The 20198-nt window shown below is 49.0% G+C and overlaps 1 protein-coding gene across 1 annotated transcript in view; it reads right to left on the reverse strand.

Annotated features, from left to right (window-relative positions):
- Csmd2 (CUB and Sushi multiple domains 2) overlaps positions 1 to 20198 on the reverse strand; it is a 573936-nt gene that overhangs the window by 325919 nt on the left and 227819 nt on the right.

Raw genomic sequence — 20198 nt, forward strand, 5'->3', positions numbered from 1 at the left:
GGTGGGGGGAGGGAGATGGAGAGGAGCTCGCTCTTGGTTCACAGCCCAGCCTGCCTTCACTTCCAGAAGCACATACTTGTAGCAGGACAGTTGGTCTCTGGTGCAGGACTGAGTCCTGCACAGGGTCGCATCTCAGAGTCTGCTTTAAAGTGAGTCCGCTATGTTCCCAGTTGCTTTGCGATCACCCTGCCACAGTCAATCCTTGTTTGCCAGTTTCCTCATCTGGAGAATAAGGGTGATGGCTCTCAAGGGACAGAGCGTCTGGGGCCAGGCACCCTTTGGGGTGTGGAGTCAGCTGAGAACACTCACAGACACTCTGAGAATGGTAAGAGGCACTTGCCATCTTAAATAGGTGTTCCTAGAAGGCGTTGCTGAGAATGTGAGCTTAGAGGCGGCGGCTGAAAGAGGTCAGGGCCTGAGATCTGTGGATATGGAGGGCAAGAATGATCCTAGCGGAGGAAATGGTAAGTGCAAAGGCCCTGGGGTGGGAAGAGCACATGTGCTATGTAAGAAGCAGCTACAGGACTGGTGTGGCTGCAGTGAGGAGGTGGGAAGAGAGTGAGAGGGATCAAAGGAAAAGGAGAGAGAAGAGGAGGCAGAAGAATGGACAGAGAGGCAGTAGGGAAGAGGCACAGGCCACAGGGCCCGTGAAAGAGCATACAGAAAAGCCAAAACAATACTGAGAAAATGAACTGGGAACTGAAGTGGTTCTTCTGTGTGGTAAACTGAGGCACAAGCAACAGGTAGCAGAGACATGCAGACAGGAAAGAGGCATGGCGTGGAGCAGGCTTCATATGGACACAGACCTGGGGGAACAGGAGCACCTACCTTGACCCTGTCTTGCAAAGTCTGACAAATGCTGGTCTAGGGACAGGGTGGTGGGGGAAGGTGTTAGATGGTAGAAATCTGAGGGGGCCTGACAGGTGCCTGGCTCTGCCACATACTTGCTGGGTGATGCTGGGACTCCTTTTCCTTATCTGTGGAATGTAGAACAATACCCTTTCAACAGAACTTTCTGGAAGGCCCAGCTTCTGGTATTTCTCTAGATCTTCTCTTCCCTGAAATAAATGGGTTGTGTCTGGTCTCCTTAGCGACATGATTACAAGTCTACAGTAGGTAGATGTGTGTGTGTCCCATGTCCAAGGCCCGAAGAACCTTGGGCTGGAGGCTCATGGGCTGAGGCCAAGAAGCCACCTCTCTCCTACCTGATAGTTCACTTCCTTTGGAAATCAATGGATGACATAGAGCAGGGGTACCAGCCTCTGGTCACCTAGATGCCACCCAGTATGAGCCAATTTTTTTTGATTGGGGAACAGGAAAGGCTCTTTCCAGGCAACTCCCCAGAACTTATTTGAAGGAGACAAAACAAACTGATCCAAGCTTAACAAACGCATATATCATGCCCTCTGTGGCGGTTTAAATGAGATGCCCCCCCCCATAGTCTCTGGCATTTGAATACTTGTCCCCAGCTGATGGCTCTGTTTGGGGGAGCTTAGGGAATGTGGTCTTGTTGGGGGAGGTGTGCCACTAGAGGTGGGCTTTGAGAGTTCAAAGACTCTTATCACTCCTGCTTTGTGCTTGCTGTTAAAGATGTAAGAAAATGGCTGTTGGATGGGAACATGGCTTCATGGAAACCCCCAGCTTCCTCCCTCTGCCACCGTGTCTTCACTCTGCCATCATGGACTCTGACCCACTGGAACTGTAAGCCCAAATAAACCCTTTCTCCTATAAGTTGCCTTGGTCATGGTGTTCTGTCACAGCAACAGGGAAGTCACTAAGACACTCTCCATGGAAAAGCTGCTTTCATATGCCATCCCACTTAACCCTCCCAGTGTGGAATGAGGACACCAAGACTTAGAAGTCAGCTCTCCTGAGGTCACATGTCCTGTAAGTGTGGATATAAGGTGGCCTTGATAAAAGGCCTTTGACTCTAAGCCAAAGTTTTTATTTTTATCTGTTGGGCTGAGGATTGAATCTAGGGTCTTGCACCTGCTAGGCAAGATCTAGGCCAAGGAACCACATTCCCATCCAACAGCTACTTCCTTACAGTGTATGCATTTATTTGTGTGTGTGTGTGTGTGTGTGTGTGTGTGTGTGTGTGTGTTGCATGCATTTGAGTGTACAGGTCCTTGTGAGTATATGCATACATGGAGGATGGAGAAGAAGATGTTGGGAATCTTCTTCCAGTATTCAGCTTACTGCATTGAGACAAGGTCTCACTGGATGGGAAGCTCTTGCTGGTTTGGCTAGACTAGCTGACCACCGAGTTCCGGGGATCTTTCTGTATCAGTCTCTGCCCCCAGTGCTGGGGCTGCAAGCAATGTGCACAGCCATTCCTGACTTTTAGGTGGATGCCGGGAATTTGTGTTTGGGTCTTCACGCTTGTTCAGTAAGTGCTCTGATCCCCTGAGCCATCTCCCCAGACTCACATCCGTTCATTCATCATCCTCACCCCGGCCCTGGGTGGTAGACTTAGAGAGGAATAAGCTGAGGTTCAGAGAGGTGAAGCTCCTTGTCCAGGGTCACACAGACAGTCAACATCATTCAGGCTGGCTCACAGAATATGGATGCTGAGAAACAGCAATGGCCTACAGCCATTCTAAGCAAACGTCCCACTCCCCAAATCTGCCATGCAGGCGACAGCTCCCACTGAAGGGATATGGTGGAGTCATTATGACACTCCAAAGAGACAAAGCGTTGCGAATCGAATGGCAAAAATCTATTTTCACATGCTGATGAAGACATAGCTGACATTGGAAGAGTGAATCGCTCCACAGAAACACGCAAGCCACGCTTTTCTCAAAAAACACCCCAAAACTTGGAGTTATAGCTAAAGAAAAATAAGAGCAGCTGACTATCACAGATAAAAATGCCCTTTTGCCTAATTGGATGTTTAATAAGGACTCCTAATTAATTCCCCTGAATGGAGAGGTTTTACACTGGTGTTATCTCGGCCCCCTTGCTGACGGGGCTGGTTATTTCTAGATACAGAATAATGAATCTTTTCCAGCCAGGCCAGGAGTCACTAGAGACTTGTCTACTTCCTTGTGAAGGTAATTATTTGCAAAGGCACCAGGGGGAGGTGGAGCTGGGGAAGGAGTTGGGCGTGGATAATTACAAGCAGAGGGGCTGGGGGGTTCTTTTGGGGAGCTAGGGAGCCCACTGTTGGGCAGGGGTTGAAAAAAGATTGGCAATTGCGCAGGAATCACCGGTAAAAGGGTAGATGGCACGTCAGTGTCTGGGATGTCACCTCCGTTCAGAGTGAGGCCTGGGGACACTTGCCCTCCTGTGGACAGTGTCACTTGATAGAGCTTGACAATCTAATAATTGTGAGTCGATTGGGCTGCAAGCTGGAGTCAGGAAGCAAACCTGTCTGCGACTCTTCTTGGCTGGGTCAAAGGCTGGGCTGTCACTGTCTGAGGACCCTGGTGGCACCACCAAGATGACATGAAATGAAATGGGTTATCTGGACAACTAAGGCCTCAGACCAGCAATGAGAATGATGTGGCTAAATGACACAGACCATTTGTCTACAGTGACAGGGCTCTCCTGAGCAGGAAGGCTGGCAGCAGCTGTCCCCAGCTGTCCCACGCTAGCTACAGAGGCTTCCATCAGCCACAGCCCAAGCAGGCACCCTGGCACAGAGGCAAAGGGGCTGTGGTACTACAGATGTTGTCTCTGAACAGCCACAGACCTCTAAGATCCTGGGGGCAGAAAGAGAAAGAGGCTGAGGGCAAAGAAAGGTTCAGACTGTACTTCTGAAGCTCTGTGACCTTGAGTGCGTGACCTCGAGGAATCCGTTCCACACAGTTGCTTAAATATGCAAAGGAAACAAGAAGGGCAGGTGCCTGACACACAGTAGGTGCTCCACAAACATGGCTCCCACAGTAGGTGCTCCACAAACATGGCTCCCACAGTAGGTGCTCCACAAACATGGCTCCCACAGTAGGTGCTCCACAAACATGGCTCCCACAGTAGGTGCTCCACAAACATGGCTCCCACAGTAGGTGCTCCATGAACATGGCTCCCACAGTAGGTGCTCCACAAACATGGCTCCCACTTTCTTCTTCACACAATCCTGGTTCCCAGAAATATCACCTTAGGGGGCAGAAATCTTGCTTGGGAGGGGGCAGGTCTGCAGCGCTGTGCTCATATGCAAACTTGTGGACATTTTGCAGTACTAAGTCTCAAATTCCAGCAATATGGGAGAAAGGCCTGCAACCTGCCACCTGCCCTATGAAACTGGGGTAGAAGGTGTTCAGGATCTAGCGGGGCTCACTCAGAGTCACGGTCATGGTCGTCACCCTTGACTTTCTCCCTGCAGTCCTTTTGGACAGTACCAAATGATTCTGGGATATTAGAGCCACCTGGCGTGGAGGGACATCACCTCCTCCTGCTGTGGCTTCTGCCTTGCACCAGCTTCAGGCTGCACCTCTGACTCAGCAACCGCAGGGGCGGAGACTAGCAGCAGCACCTTGAACCTAGAGCACATGCTGGGAGGCAGGGAATGGAGGAGGGGTGCGGGAGAGAGGCCAGTCCCTGTCCGACTGCGATGCAAGGTCTGAGGAAGGACAGACAGGACGAAGAGTTGGGCCTGCCCAAGGCCCACTGTGCCAAATGAGTTCTTGTAAGGCTACACAAGGGCCCCAGAGGGCAAGCTCACTGAGGACGCCCGAATTGCTGGCAGCACACTTGATCCTGAAATCCACTGGGAAGGCCATGCTCCTCCAGGCTGCCCTCCTTGGGGTCAAGATAGAAAAGTGCATTTGAGGACAGAGGAGGAGAGGAGAGAGGTGGGGGCTTTGGATCCTGGTTGGGAGACCAGAGATGGGGGCTCAACTCCCGCCCAGCTTAGACACTGATCAGTTGTGTGCATAGACACTTAAGCTCCTGCCTGTCTTTCTCTCTTGGCCCCTCAGACTGTCCCCTCGATGGAGAATGATGGGTTATTCTTTGGGGAGAGTTTCCAAAGGTTAGGGAGTAATGTACATGGACCCTTAGCCAGGTGTCTCACATCTGGTCGCTCTGGTCACAACTCTTGCAGGGGTGCTGAGGCAGGAGGAAGGCAGGAGGAGGGCAGAGACTGGGAGAGGCCAGAGAGACACCACCGCTGGGCCTGCCCTGAGGGGAAGGGAGGACCCTGGCCCAGCTGGTGTGGGATCTGCCCAAGAAGCCAGAGGGGAAACCCAGGAAGCCCAGATGCTCAGGAGAGTGTGTGAGAAGGAGGCTAAATCGCTAAGGTTAGTTTTCTTTACCTGTAAGATGGCCATGCTGATGCCTAATTCAAAAATGGCAGGGAAATCTCACTGGGACGAGACAAGGGTGGCATTCGATAAATATAACAGCCCCAATTCAGTCAGAGGGGACCAATAGATACTTGTCTGCATTTTTAACTTTAAAAATAAATTGTAAGTGTATTTAAGATATCTAAGATGATGCTCTAAGATATGCGTGTATACAGTGTTGTGCATGTGGTTGCTATGGTGGAGCCAACTGGCCTATCCACCATCTCAGAGTTAGCTGTGCCCTTGTTCCCTGTGGCATCGGCCAGACACAGAAGGATGTATACTGACGATCTCACATGCAGAATCCTCCAAATAGAGGAAGGCCATACATACAGATAAAGTACAGAAATATGGAAACACACACATACACACACGAGAAAGAGAGAAGAAAAGTTGGTTTCCCAGATGGAAGGGTGGAAGCTGGGAAAAAGTAACTCAGAGGACAGAAGGCAGCTACTATATAAATGAATGAGTGGCCACTGATGAGCAGCATGCAGGCTAAAGTTAATCACAGGGTTTATTTATACAGTGCTCATTTATCCTGAGGGTATTCCCACTGCCAAAGGGCTCTGAGATTAGGCCTGGGGAGCCCGGTGCCACATGTTTTCCCATTTGGTGGTGAGAGAAAGAGCCTGCAAGGAGGTCATGGAGATGCTTAAGACCAAGAGCTGCTTGCCAATCTTTCTACCTCTTGGCGCAGGGACTTACGCTGTGTTCGGAGGGCTCACTGATGGTGGGCCAAGTCTGTGCTCTAAGGAGTTAGTATTGAGAGGGGGATGGATGAAAAAGTGAAGTCGCTCATGCCAGTGTGGGGAAGGGAGGGCAGAGAGAGGTGCTTCAAACCTCAAGGACCTGGGAAGAAAGACATCTTTTGCCAAGGTCTACACAAAGCAGACAAGGGGGTGAAGTCGACTTCAGAAGTCCCTTCAAGAGCTGAGACCTTCTTCTTCACCTGCTTATCCCCCAAACCAGCATGGAACTGGAAGGCAAATCTATTTGTGAAGTACATGAAGAGAGTCCATCAGGAGTCATTGTGCTCCATTTTAGGTCATAGATGTGCTGGCTCGAACTCATGAATAAATCATAGCCCAACACGTATGTCAAGCATATGCTGAGAAATTCAATAATGAATCCATTCATGTGAAGGCTTACTACTTCTTAATGGCTAAACCCACCATTTTCCTTACTGTTCTGCGGGAGCTCCTCATAGGCCTAGGGGCTCTCAAACTTTCATCAGCTTCAGAACTCCTATAAGAGTGTTTAAAAAAAAAAAAAAAAACACTACACCCTGGGGCTGGAGAAGCATCTGAATGGTTAAGTGTGTGCATTGGCTCTTGCAGAAGATCCAAGTTCAGTTCCCAGCACCCATCTTAGGCAGCTCACAATCACCTTATGTAACTCTATGTAATCCAAGGCCCTCTTCTGGTCTCTGGGGGCACTGCACCCATATGCACAATCTCACACATAGACAGACACAGACTTTAAAAAAAAAATTTAAAAAATACCATCCCCAAGGGCTAGTCTGAGAAGTTTAGGATTGTGGAGTCTGGGGAGGAGCGTAGGGACATCAGTCTGTGTTCTGAAACATCAGCCAGTTTTCTCAGCAGGAAATTACTGGAGGGAATTTGAGAAGTAGAGTCAGTTCTAGGAGGTAGTTTGGAAAGCAGGAGTACGATCAAGGGGGGGGTCTTTAGAAGAAGATTTGGGGTCCCCAGAAGCTGCAGCATCTGTCCACCTCTTCTCTCTGTATCCTGCCTGTCACCAGACAGTCAGGAGACAATGAGTTCCTGAGAGGGCTCACCCCCTGCTTCATACTCCTTGATGTCCCTCATCATATGTTTCCCCAGAGCTTCCCTGGGCTGGAACAAGCCCAGGACCTCCACGGCAGTGCACAGTGAGACCCACAGTCTCACCCCAGAGCATTCTAGCACAGTTGGTGAGGGGTGTCATCTTTTCCACGAATGCTTCTCATGGCAATCAAGGCTTCATGCCCCTCACTCAGTCTGGCCTTCCTTCCTGCCCCTTCTCTTCTCTTTGGCCCAGAGTCCAACATCGACACACCTCTCCTACTTTCTCTGCATCGTACCTCAGCCATAGCTCGGTGACCCACGGAGGAAACAGGAGAAGAGGAAGCTCTACACAGGCCTGGCTTTGGACAGGAGGTAATGCCTGAGACTTAAAGGGGCCCCCAGCGGTCGTCAAGTTCACGGCTGACAATGGAAGTGTTCATCACTCTCTGATTGCCTTTTCTCCTGTCACCCTGGGGTTTGTAGGCAGGAGGCAAAGGGCACTTGAGGGAATCCTGGAGGGACAGGTGGCTGGTAAATTGATTCCTCCCCAAGCCTGGGGTGTAGCAGTGAGCTGTACCCATTAAGCTTCTTACTTACTGCTAGCTAGGTGTGCTGGTCCAAGGGCTCCAGTGAAGAGTTGAAACTGATGGGGCTTCAGAAAATGGCATGACGCACCAGACAGCCATTTGCTTAGCAAACTGGTTAATTTTAACCTCTGCCTCTCAGACCAAAACTCTTTTGAATGGAAAGAATAAAAAAGAAAGTGATATTTAACACATTTCTATTTCTGTGCCAGAGAAAGTCTCTCTCAGGCTCTAAGTAGGAGCCTAACTGATTTCTCAGTCAAAAGGTGGTGAGAGGAAAGGGGGGGACAAAAACAGAAAACAAACAACCCAGAGACCATCCATGGCTCACGCGGCCATCAGTCCTCTCCAGTCCTGCCCACCGCTGGGCTGTTTCTGTGTTTTTAGGACTGGCCGATGACTTGCATGATTTAAGATCTTTCCTGGCGCTGATCAGCTTTCTCTGGACAAGCGGTTTGCTGATTAATTATTAATCAGACGGAGTTTAGGAGGAGTAATCAGCAAGAGTCAGTGCTAATTTGCAAATGTCCCCCAGGAAGGTGATTACTTAAAATACTTGGTTGGAGAGGCTCCATGTTAACCTTTGCAATTAGCCACAGGACGCTGAGATCAGCCAGGCATGGTCCTCGGGGCAAAACCACCCTAGAGTCCTACTAAGTGCAAACCCAGGACCTGGGGCTTTTTTTTTTTTTCTTTTCTTCTTCATTCCTCAGGCAATTGGAATGGGGGTGGAGAGGACAGGAAAGGCATGAAAAAATGCAGATATATCATTAAGTAAGAAAATACCAGGTATCGACAAAGGCCTGAAATAAAGCAAGATACTATAAGATACTATGGTAAACAGCCAGGGTCTGCTTGAGACTGTATGGAATTGAAAGATTTCCTGGGGAGGAGATATTTAAAGTGAACTTAACGTTTCAAAACCCACAGGTCATTTAAATGAGTGTGTGATATTGGGAAGAGAGAAAGAGAGAGAAAGAGAGGGGGGAGGGAGGGAGGGAGGGAGGGAGGGAGGGAGGGAGGGAGGGCGAGCATGTTTTGAAGAAAGAGGACTTTAAGAAGGGATAGAGACAGGTCCTGCCAGCACATCCGGGGAAGGAGGAAGGCAGGTTGTAGCTGGGCTGTGGTGAGGATGGAGAGACAGTGAAGTCTGAGGGGTAGTCTAGGCAAGGCAGAACCTTGCTGAGGGATGAGACATGAAGCCAAGATTCAACCTGACTGACAACTAGAACGTGTGCCTTGCTTCCTGGAGAATGGATTCTGGGTAGAATCGGGTCACTGAGCCGCCCAAAGACACCGATGGCACAGAGTGGGCAAAAGCGGTTTATCCTTGGAGACAGGCTGATGTGGGAAGCCGTAGGGAAGGGAGGGAGAGGAACTTTTTCAGCAGGAAGGGAAGGAGAAGTCCAAATTGCAAAGAAACCATCACAACCAGAGAAAGAATGGGGAAACCGAAGGAGCCTCAAGCTCACAATGGGATATAAGCCTGAAGAGAAACGAAATTCTGACTCTGGTGAACCCAGGAAACATTATTCTAAACACAAAAGGGCATGTGTATGATCCGATTACATGAGATTCTCAGAGGAGTCAGACTCAGAGGGACAGACAGAAGGGTGGTCACCACAGGCTGGAGGCTGTCATTTAATGGCTATATAGCTTCAGCTGGGAGTGGATGGGAGGGTGGGCAATGATGGACAGGGTTGTTATCCAGCATCCTTAATGCCATCAAATTGTATATTTAGGGGGAAAATGGCAAATTTCATGTAATACATATTTCACCACACTAAAAAAAGACATCTACTTTGGATGTGTTCATTTTAAGATTCCTTTTAATATACATGGAGCTCAGAGGATTGAAATTTTAACTGAGAGCTGCTGGCATACAGACAATATTGAAAACTGATCTGTGAGGTCACCTGGCAATGAGGGAAGATGGGAAAAGGGAGGATTCTGGGCCCTCTTGGATCTAAGTGAAAAGGCTGGGCAGGTGCTGAGCAGTGGAGAAGAGATGCCCAGGAATGGCCATGGTATCAGACACATGGCTTCCTGGTAGTCAAGAGGAGGAGGCCGTGTTAGTTAGGTTACTGTTGCTATGAGGAAATGCCATCACCAAAAAGCAAAATGGGAAGAAAGGGTTTATTTTACTTAAATTTCCATATTGCTGTTCATTACTGGAGGAAGTCAGGACAGGACCTCCAAACAGGGCTGGAACCTGGAGGCAGGAGCTGATGCAGAGGACATGGAGGGGTGCTGTTTACTGGTTTGTTTTTTATGGCTTGTTCAGCCTGCTTTATTATAGGCCCTAGGATCACCAGCCCAGGGATGGCACCACCCACCACGGGCTGGGACCTCTCCCATGAATCACTAATTAAGAAAATGCTCTACAGGCTTCCTAAGCCTGATCTTATGGAGGCATTTTCTCAAATGAGGTTTCCTCCTTTCTGAAGACTCTGGCTTATGCCAATATGCTGCCAGAAAACCAAATCACATGAGGATGGATTAGTGATAGTGGATTTGGCCACCTGTGGTCACTTGCAGCCTTAGTAAGGTCTGCTTTAGTGACAATGTTGAGCACAAGTAAGAAAGAGAACTGTTTCAGCACTTGGGGTAGCTGAGAAACTGTATGGTAACTGAGTGGGATAGAGAAAGAGGAAATTTTGTGGGTATCTTTTTGGTTTCAGGTTTTAGGTGGGAGAAACTAGAACATGGCTGTATGATGTTAGGTGTATTTAGAGTGGTCAAGAGATAAGGAACTAAAGGATGCAAGAAAAGCAAAGGTTGTCTCTAGCAGGGATGTCTGGAGAAGATGAGACCCGGACACAGCGAGAGGCTGGTTTGGGATAGGAGCAGGACATCAACTGTGGGGACACAGGGTACGGCAGAGGTCACCTCACCAAGCATTTTATCTGCTCACCCACATTTCCTGGCTTCCTCGTAGCTAGTATGGACACTGTGGTAATTTCCAACCAATGAAAAAGGAGCCAGGAGAAAAGTGTATTATATCTGGGTTAGGATAGTGAAAAGTCTGTGCTGGATTCTTACCTAATCCTCCCTGCCATGCCACTGGAGAAGGTGACATACTCCAGATAGTGCAGCCACCAAATTGGGGGGGGGCACTCTTGAGCCTGGGTACCCACTTGCATGATTCTGGATTATAGACACTTCATCAAGCAAGTAATATTCCTTAGTGGTATTACATGACTGAGTTCTAGCGTCGGTGGCTTTTTCTTCTTAAAATGTGTTTATTTTATTTATTTTGTGTGTGTGTGTGTGTGTGTGTGTGTGTGTGTGTGTGTGTGTGTGTTTCATCTGCATATATGTCTGTGCAACATGAGTGGACGTGGTGCCTATGAAGGGCAGAAGGCGGCACTGGATTCCCTGGGACTAGAGATACAAACGGTTGTGAGCCATCATGTGGGTGCTGGGAATTGAACGCGGGTCCTCTGGAAGAGTGCCCTGGCTTGATGGTTTTAAAATTAGGGGGGAGTCAAGAGATGAGGCTGGCGTGGGAGGCAAGGGCTAGTTAGATCCAAATGGATCTTATGTGCCTTATCAAGGCCTTGGATTCTGTCTGTTAGACAACAGAGAATGATTGAGAGCTGTTGCCTGGGGCTCAGAATGTCAGAGCTGCATTTTAATTAAGCCATTCTGATGGCAGTGGGGGGAATGAATTAGAGAGAGCCAAGATGCTGGGAGATCAGGAGAAAGGCTATTAAAACCCACAAAGTAGAGAAGATGATGGGCCAACCCGAGAGAGTGGCTGTGAGAGTCAGAAGACACAGGAAGTGTGCAGGGAGAACTCAGCCCTCAATTGAATGTGGCTGCGAGATGAGGATGGAGAGGGGACAAGTCCCCGGGTTTGAGATAACAAGGTAGTGCCAAAAACTAACACAGGAAACAAATCTGGCCTCTGTGCAGTCAATGATGAGCAGAGAGGGGACTAACTTGGGTAGAGACAATGGTGGCATATGGCTGGGGCCACACCCATCAAGTTATTGGTTCTACAGTCCTGATACTCAGTGGCGAGGTGGGCTAGGGAATCCAGCTTTGGGCTTCAAAACAAATTTATTGTGTCTGAAGCCTTGATAGCAGGTAAGCTCAGCTGGAAAAGATGTGCTCCTTGAACAGGGCAATCAGGCAGGAATGGAACCTTAAGGCAACCAAAGGAGAGACACTTGGAAGGAAGGCTTAGACAGGTCCATGGAGGAGCCAGAAAAAAAGGAAGTGGGGATATAGTTCCAAGGTAGAACACTTGCTTAGCATTTGCGAAGCCTTGGATTCAAATCCCAGTAATGCAGCCAAAAACCAGAAAGAGGAGCCTGGAGGTAGAGAAAGGAGAAAATACCCAATATAAAATACCCAATGTTAAGTGTTAGAGATCATCTTTCAGGATGGCATCTGAAATGTCTTTTGGAGTCAGCAGTGGGTTTTGTTGAGGGGATGGGTGTCCCCTGATGATGACAGCTGAGTGAAGAGGCTCAGGGAAGGCTGAGGTTTGAAGGGGGAAGCAGATGAGGGGAATGACAGGAACCAAAGGCTAGGAACACAGTGTAGACCCCTCTTCAAGAAGCTTGGGCTAAGGTAGGTGTGGTAGCTCATGCCTTTAATCCCAGCACTTAAGAGCTTTGTGAACCAGAAGCCAGCATAGCGTACAGAGCCAGCTCCAGTTCCAGTGAGACTCTTTCTTAAAATACAGAAGCTTGGGCGGCAAATGACCTGGACACTGGAAGTCACGTCACATCTTCCATGAAGTCTCCCTCCTTGGACCAGCTTCACTCCCTCCCTTCCCAAGTGACCCAGACTGAGGAGTTGAACCACTCCAACAGATTATCAAATGCCAGTTTTCTATGTGAATCCTGCTGCCTCCGTGGATCTGTGAGCGTCACACCCTAGGCACTGGCTGGAGAGAAGCTGAGATTGAATGAAGTATAGGTTCAGAGAGAGAGAGCCGAGGACGTCTGGGGAACCTGGAAAGAGACTGCAGGAGCCACAGAGGGGAGGAAGTCCGGTGGAACATAGGCTAGACTAAGTCAAGGATGAGTGGAGTGCACATTTGTGGCCAAACAAGGAAATGGAGACGTTGGACATTCTGAATGAATCAACACTGTTCTGGAAGACAGGCCTTGCCAGAATGTGGGGCCCCCCCAAGAAGGGCCCAGAACAATTTCTTCCATCTGTCTTATCTGTGCCGCCAGGCACCTGGCAGCTCCTTGGGAGAGGCCGAGGACAGCATCTTGTTGTCTGTGCCCTTCACAGCCCTGGCACAGGCCTCCTAGCAGATGAAATACTTAGTACAAACCTGTTGCATGCCGTCAGAGCCATGGGGGGCAGGCCAGCTGCCCAACTTCGACTTCCCACACACAGGACTGTGAGCCCCAAGCTTCAGCAAAGCCCCTGTGTCTATGGCAGACAACACAGCCTTGAGCCCTGCTCCTCTCAGCTCAGCCTTTTGTTCTCTTTCTGAAAGCATGTTCTCACCTGCAGAAGGGAGGAGAGGAAGTCATGCTGCTCTTCAGCAGGGAGCGTGGGAGTCAGGGCCTTGGCCCTGCAGACCCTTGCATGCCAGCGGCCTGCTAAGGCACTAATCCTTTCCTATGGCTCGGCTATGGAGCTTGTAATGTTATTTCCAACTCCAAGAGATGCATGAGATGAGATTTTAAAAGGCTAGTTATTTATGGCCTGGCTCCTGATGGATAAAACAGATGCAATTTCATGGGCTCCATCAGAAGAAGCGAACAGTTTTTGGTGTGGCTTAAGGCAGTGCGATGTAACAGGGAAGGAGAGGCAGTGGGGGCATCACACAGCTGGGGGACAACAGTAGGGTCCTAGCCTTGCCTTCCCTTGGTCAGCTTGCTCACCAGATCCCCTGAGTCAGGCTCAGCATCCCCAGCCCTGTACCATTCCCACCGCTTTCTGGACATCTCTGCCAGAATGGGACCTTGATCTTGCCTAGCTTCTGACATTCAGGAGGAGAAAAACCTTAGAAGACACATTCCAGGCCTTGCATGAAGTTCAAAGGCAGTTAGGGCATGTGATGGTTTCACAGGCTCCGCCCCCCCATCGGGAAGGTCTCAGCTTCCACCCTCCCCCTCAGTGATGTCACCCTTGACCCTTTTCTCCCATTCAGTCTCCTCCCATTCTGCTCATTCTGTTATGAGATTTCACAGGTGCCTGTTTGGGGATCGTAAGTTCCACAGTAGCACAGGCCCCCATTGTCTTCTCCACCACCATGCTCCCAGGGCCAGGCCCAACGCCACACAAGGCACAGGCCTAAGAACTACGAAGATAGATAAAGCTGTGATGAAAGGAGACTGGTGATAAAGATGGGGGTGGCCCGTGACAGTGAGGGTAAAAATAAAGATGAGCTGTTGACTCTTCAGGGAAATCTGACACCAAATTTGGCTGACATGACTGCTGAGTTCACTGACCACCCTTGCAGGTCTTATCCCCGAGTTCTGTTATTCAGAGCTATGAACAGCATGCAGCCTTATTTCCATCCTTGCTGAAGACTTGGCTTCCTTACACCGCCTGCTTTATGCTAGAACGGCCAGCAGGTACGACCTATCTCCTCCACCTTAGCCCCGCCTCTTCCCTGCGTACTCCGTTTAGTATGCGGCCCCCACAGTCATTCACTCAGAGACACGGATGCCCCCCAACTCCTCTCCTCCATTCATCACCCTTCCTATGAGCCTTCAGGTCTCATGTGGCCAGGCTAGCCTCAAATTCACTATATGTCTGAGGATGACCTTGAACTTCATGATCCTCCTACATCTACCTCCTGAGTTCTGGGGTTATAGGGGTGCACACCCAGTTTATCTGAGACTAAGGATTGAGCACAGGGCTTCCTACATGCTAAGCAAGTACTCTAGTCATCAAGCTGTCACCTCAGCCCTGTATCTGAGATGTTTTTAATGTCCTCCCTTCTCTACCTCTGGGCTGCAGCAGCAGTTCAGGCAGGTCCCTCTCCAGCCCCAGTGCCTGAGAGCAAGTTTTACAGCGGCCTTCTAGGCCTTCAAGTTTGACCCCATTAAAATTCAGAGTATTCTTGCTCCTGTGCTTAAGACTTTCAGTAGCTTTCCGGAACTGTGGAACCTCTCTGTGAACACAGGGCTTGCAAGGTTCTCCTGAGCCCACACTCTCCTGTTCATTTAGAGCCTCATGTACTAGCCTCTTCCTGCCCCAATCCTTGCACGTGGCTTACAATGCCCCCAACACTGAGGATCCTTCCTTCCTGTTCCAAGCTATTGGCAAAATCTTATTCATTCTTTGACTCAACATAAAAACGATCCCTGGGGACACATCGCTCAGTCTCAGATGCAATGTCACCCCTGTGTCATGAAGTCTGATGACTTTTTTGAAGGACAGACAGTCTTAACGTTCAACTTTCTATCCCCTATGGTTAACATCCTTGGACTCATCCCTACTGTACTCCCAGCAAGAGGTCTGCAGTCATGTGACCTGGCTCTGGTCAATGAGGACATCTCTGGTTTCACAGTGCTGAGGGGTGGACATGTGATTGAGGGCAGTTGTGGTACTGCCTTTGCAGGTACCATCAAGAAAGGTAGGGTCACACAGACACCTTCCAAAACATTATAGCCTATCACCATTCTTCTTGGTTGCTCTCTTGGACGCCTCCCAAACTTGATGCTAAGACCCTGTTGATGAAGACACCACATGTTTGACTCAGAACGTGAAGAGTTTAAGCTAGTACTGACCAGGAAGCTTCATCCTTACTGGCTTAGCTTTCACAGTACTGGAAGGTGTTATGCATGCTACTGGGCGAAGAAAGATAATTACCAGTCCTACCCAGCTGTGAACTCTGCACGCTATAGTAATGACTGGCCTGTCAAAATAAATGCCCACTGGTAACAGAGGAACCAATGTTACCCGAGTAACCAAACACTTTCTAGTTGGAGTTAAGGCCCACTCTGCAAATAGAGAACTTATTCCTGGCACTATTAGTGAAGCAAGAATCTGAGGCCAGCTAGGTCACAGGCCCTAGGGAAGAACCTACCACTATTATTCTGCTAAATGGACATAATAGTAAACTGACTCCTAAAGACATACTGTTCTAACCACAGATCAGTGCATCTCTCAACCCTCATCAGAGAAGCTTCTTGCAGTAGATGATGATTGACGCAGAGATCCACAGCTGGTCAATAAGAGGCCATGGAGGGCTCATCCCTAAATGGAACATCAGTATCACACCCTCTGGCCCCCAGCTCAAGAGTCACTAGAGAAGAGGGGAGCCAGAGGCAGTGGTTGACTACAGTAAAGGAATGCTTGCTGGACACAGCAGGGGAGTTGTGCATATGAACTGATGGTGACCATGACGGCATGGACAAGTCCTGCATGGGATTAAGCCAGACAAAACCCTGGCATGGAGTGGGCAGTAGGTCAGGGAGTCCCACACCTAGCTGAGGAGTCACTGGCAACTGATAGCTGCTGGGAGAGGGGAAGTCCTTTTTCTTTAGCGATGTGGCCCTTGGGAGGCTACGCTTGCTGTGATAGATGGCCCTATACTCATGCATATACTGGCCACAATAAATGGACTTCATGTATTAAGAGAGAAAAAAAAGAAGAGGGGATGGAGATGGAGGGGATAGAAGAGGAACTGGAGGGAGGGATGGGGGTGGTCTGGATCCAAACATATTAAATGCGTGTATGAAATTTGCAATAAATAAAATAAACAATAAGAAGAAAGAAAGGCACTATGTCCTCTTCCTACTGGGGCAACTAACACAGGTGGGTGGCAGCGACCTGATGGGAGACATTTCTGCCTCCTCATGGGGAAAGCCCGCCTGAGGATGAAATGAATCCACAAGAGAGCGAAGCGGTGGGAGGAGAGATGGCATGGCTTGCTCGCCTTGATCCAGCAGTAACTGAAGCCAACTCCTGGACTGTTCAGTGACAGACATCAACACATTTAATTTTTAGCTTAAGTCAGTTGGAAATGGGGTTTCAGTTCTCAAACTGAAAGAGTCTTAGCCATTGCATTTCTCTTTTTAGCCTCTGGGAGAACCTCTTTTATACATCTTAGAAAAATACCTAGTGTATGATATTGTGAACCATTGAATAATAGTTTCCTTCTGGTGCTAGCTGTGAGCCCCAAGGTCCAGTACAGTGCTCGGCTATTAGAAAAATGTTTGTGGACTGAATAAATAACTCCCCAGGCCCCCGGCCTGTGTCTTTGTGTCCTCAGTATCTAGGAAAGCCTGGTTCATAGAAGGGTCTCAATAAATGGTTATAGAAAATAAATAGGAGGAGTAACAAAGCATACAAATAATCGAAACCAACTGTTGGCTGTGAATGAACAAATAAGCAAATAGGTATTATAAGCAGACCCCCTCAGGCATCCATCATGCGCCTTCTGACTCCGGCTGCTTCTAATGGTCCCTCAATGAAACACCTAGTCAAAAGTCACAGAGATCAAATGGCTGCAGTGTGTTTAAATTTCGTGCGTTGAATGCCCAATAATTAAAACAAGGTCTTTCAAAGGGAAAGAGAGTGCTGCCCCAAAACAGTGAAACGACTGCCTTTAAAGGAGACGAGAACGTTTGGGTCCCTAACAACACAAACAAAAGCGATCCAAGGAAGGGGGAAAATGTAAGGGGACTCTGAGGGCGAGAACGGAGTCTGTGAAGCTCTGGGTCCCTAGAGATGTCACATCTTGTCCCTTGTCCCTCAGAGAATGGGTCTGGAGTGGTCTCCAAACCGGAAGTGTTGTACCAGGGAGGAGCCTGGCAGCAGTGCACCGGTTCAAGCCTCTATGCATGTTCTGTATAGCATGAATCCCATTTTCAAATGTGTAAACTGAGACTCAAAGGGGTCATTTACTAACCGAGATTATAAAGTTACCTAAGGCCAAGTGTATCTGACTCCCAGGCTTGCCCTCTCCTCATCTAGACGGCCTGATGGAACTTGGGGTCTAACCCTAGAAGAACTGCGTTGGGATGATGGGCCACAAGACAGAGGAAGCGGGGAGAGGGGCAAGTCTAGTGGTCTCTCCTTGCCTTTGCCTGCAGTGATTACCTCATTGGTGGAGAGGCTGTCTCTGTAGCCAGCTGGCAGCAATTTCTCATCTCAGTCTGACCCAAAGTCCTCCAGAGACCCAGGTCTCACATAGTAACAGTTTCTTACATCCCCAAATCCAGCCTTTGGACGATATCATGATCTCTTGAAAATAGCAACACTGACAACATTTTCATTTAATGTGATAGGAAGGTGTGGGGTCCATTGAGGATCAGAGGTCAAACTCACCTACTCAGTAAGAGCAGAACATGCAGAGAGAGGCCCCCCACATCAGGCAAAGAAAATCTGGTGTGTGTGTGTGTATATGTATACACACCTGTGAAAGGGGCTGGGTGCTGACTCAGTGGCACATTCGTGGCAGTGATATGGAGAGGTATGCCTGGGTACCGTGGCAGTACATGGATGTCAGGAGTAGGGCAGACTGTGTTGGGATTATTCAAGCACAGCTTTTGCTCATGGTCAATCCCCTGCACCCATACAATGAATGAAGGGCGAGAGGATCTAAGGCCTAGGACTCTCTAAATATGGTGGGACGGCCCAGTTCAGGGCTCATGGTAGTAACAGCTTTCTCCATAGCAGGCACTTGGGGATTTCTAGAAGGCCAGTGCAAACCAGAAAGACCAAGTCCACCAAGATGTCGCATGCTGATGGGCTCTGGGGATGGGCTCCCCTACTGTTTCTCTGCAGTTTCCTGCCCCAACTCTCATTACGTCACTGCGGGGTCGCCTAGCAACTATTACCTGCCGCACTCTTGGCCGCTGGTCTCCTCTGTTTATGAACTCCTGCACTGAGAGGTGGCAGGCTCACTTCTGAATAGCCTGACTTGGCGAAACAGAAGGTTGCAGAACATATTCCTGCACTAGTCCAGACTATCCCAACGAGAGGAGCCCCTCAGGAAAACCCCAATGTTTTTCTCACTCAGTAGAGAAAAGAATGGAAACTGAGTCAGGCATATTGTGTGCCCCCTCTCCTCTGAATCCACAGCAACCTGCTGCTAGGGAAGAGGATGGCAAGTATGCTCTTTCAAAGAACTCTCATCTCCCCCACAGGTAAAGAGATGCCTAGTCATTCACATCTGTTTCTTTGAACAGGCCCCAGAGTTCGAGAGCACAGCCTGGAATCTCCTCTACGCTCACAAAGTGGTCTACCAACACCAGCAGCACAGTTTTTGGCAAGCATCCAGGAAGTCCTGAAGGAGAGGGGCAGGGGAGAAGGTTTCTTCTTCCCACATTCCCATCCCGAGCCCCAGGCTTATTTTACCTGTGATTGCCAGGCTCATATGAACTAGAACAACAAATACATCCTGCCTGGCACCTACAACACCAGCCCTCTCAGTAATTCAAATTCAATCTTATGGCCAAGAGTTGGGAACGACCTCTCCAGCGATCTCCTCGGTGGAATGCCTTCCCAACTGGGTGACTTAAAGGAACTGACTGACTCTTTGAGCTCTGTTTCGGGTCATGAGTTCGGGTGATGTGTAGACTCACAGCTGGGGGCAGAAGCCATAGGAGATCATTTGGTCCACAGATGGATAACTGAGTCAAAGATGCCTGGGGTTGGAAGAGAGGGGGCAGGTAAGGACGCCATCCTTACATCTGTATAGAGGCTGGAACAACAGACCATGTCACAGTCTTAGCAGGAGGAGAGACATTGCAGAGAGCTAGCTATACAGCCATGGAAAACCATCCTAGAAAGCATGCTAGAGCTGGCCCAGAAGACAGGTTTTAAGTGGGGGTTAACCTGGGCTACAACCCTAGCACTATGTGACATCAAGCAAGCAGCAGAACCCCTCTGGTCCTTATTTTCCTCTTTTATAAAGGGAGGGAAATTATGCAACTTACTTTATAGGGACCTTATGAACATGCGATGAAATTATAGCTATAAGGGACTTAGAACTGGCCTGGCACCTACGGGTAAAAATGCTCAATAATTGCCACTTTCATCATATTCTATTTTGGAGGACTCTGTAATGATGCAAGACAAATTCTCACGATTCCATGCTAAGTTAAAAATACATGAGTAGAGAGATTCAGATACCATTTTATAATATTAAAATGTATAAATAGCCAGCAAAGAGGGGGGAAAGGCCAAAGGGGTACACATCATGGTGTTAATCAGTGGCCCCCACTTCTCTATGTCTTTTCATATTTTCCCCAAGGAGTACAAAGATTCCATTTGCTGTGAGAAGAATGAGTATTTTACAAAATGAGCCTGGGGCTCCATGGTCTGCAGGCTGGGCAGCTCAGGGGAACTCCAGGTCTTTGCCCCCACACTGCTCAGAGGTACATTCATAGAATCCACACAAGGTGGACTTCTTTGCCCAACAGAGAGCACACTCCTCAAAGGAAGCATACAATCACAGCCTTTCATTCCTCCTTTCCCTCCCAGCTCGCTCTTCTCCTGCCTGACCACCACCCCAATAACTACCCTATCTGTGTCCTGAAACATTTTCCTCTCCTGGTTCTCAAGTCCCTAGTTCCGGCTTCTTCTGGAATATTCAGCAATGC

Source organism: Peromyscus californicus, unplaced genomic scaffold, assembly GCF_007827085.1.
Source record: "Peromyscus californicus insignis strain IS unplaced genomic scaffold, ASM782708v3 Scaffold_5__1_contigs__length_169319896, whole genome shotgun sequence".
Classification (NCBI taxonomy): Eukaryota; Metazoa; Chordata; class Mammalia; order Rodentia; family Cricetidae; genus Peromyscus; species Peromyscus californicus.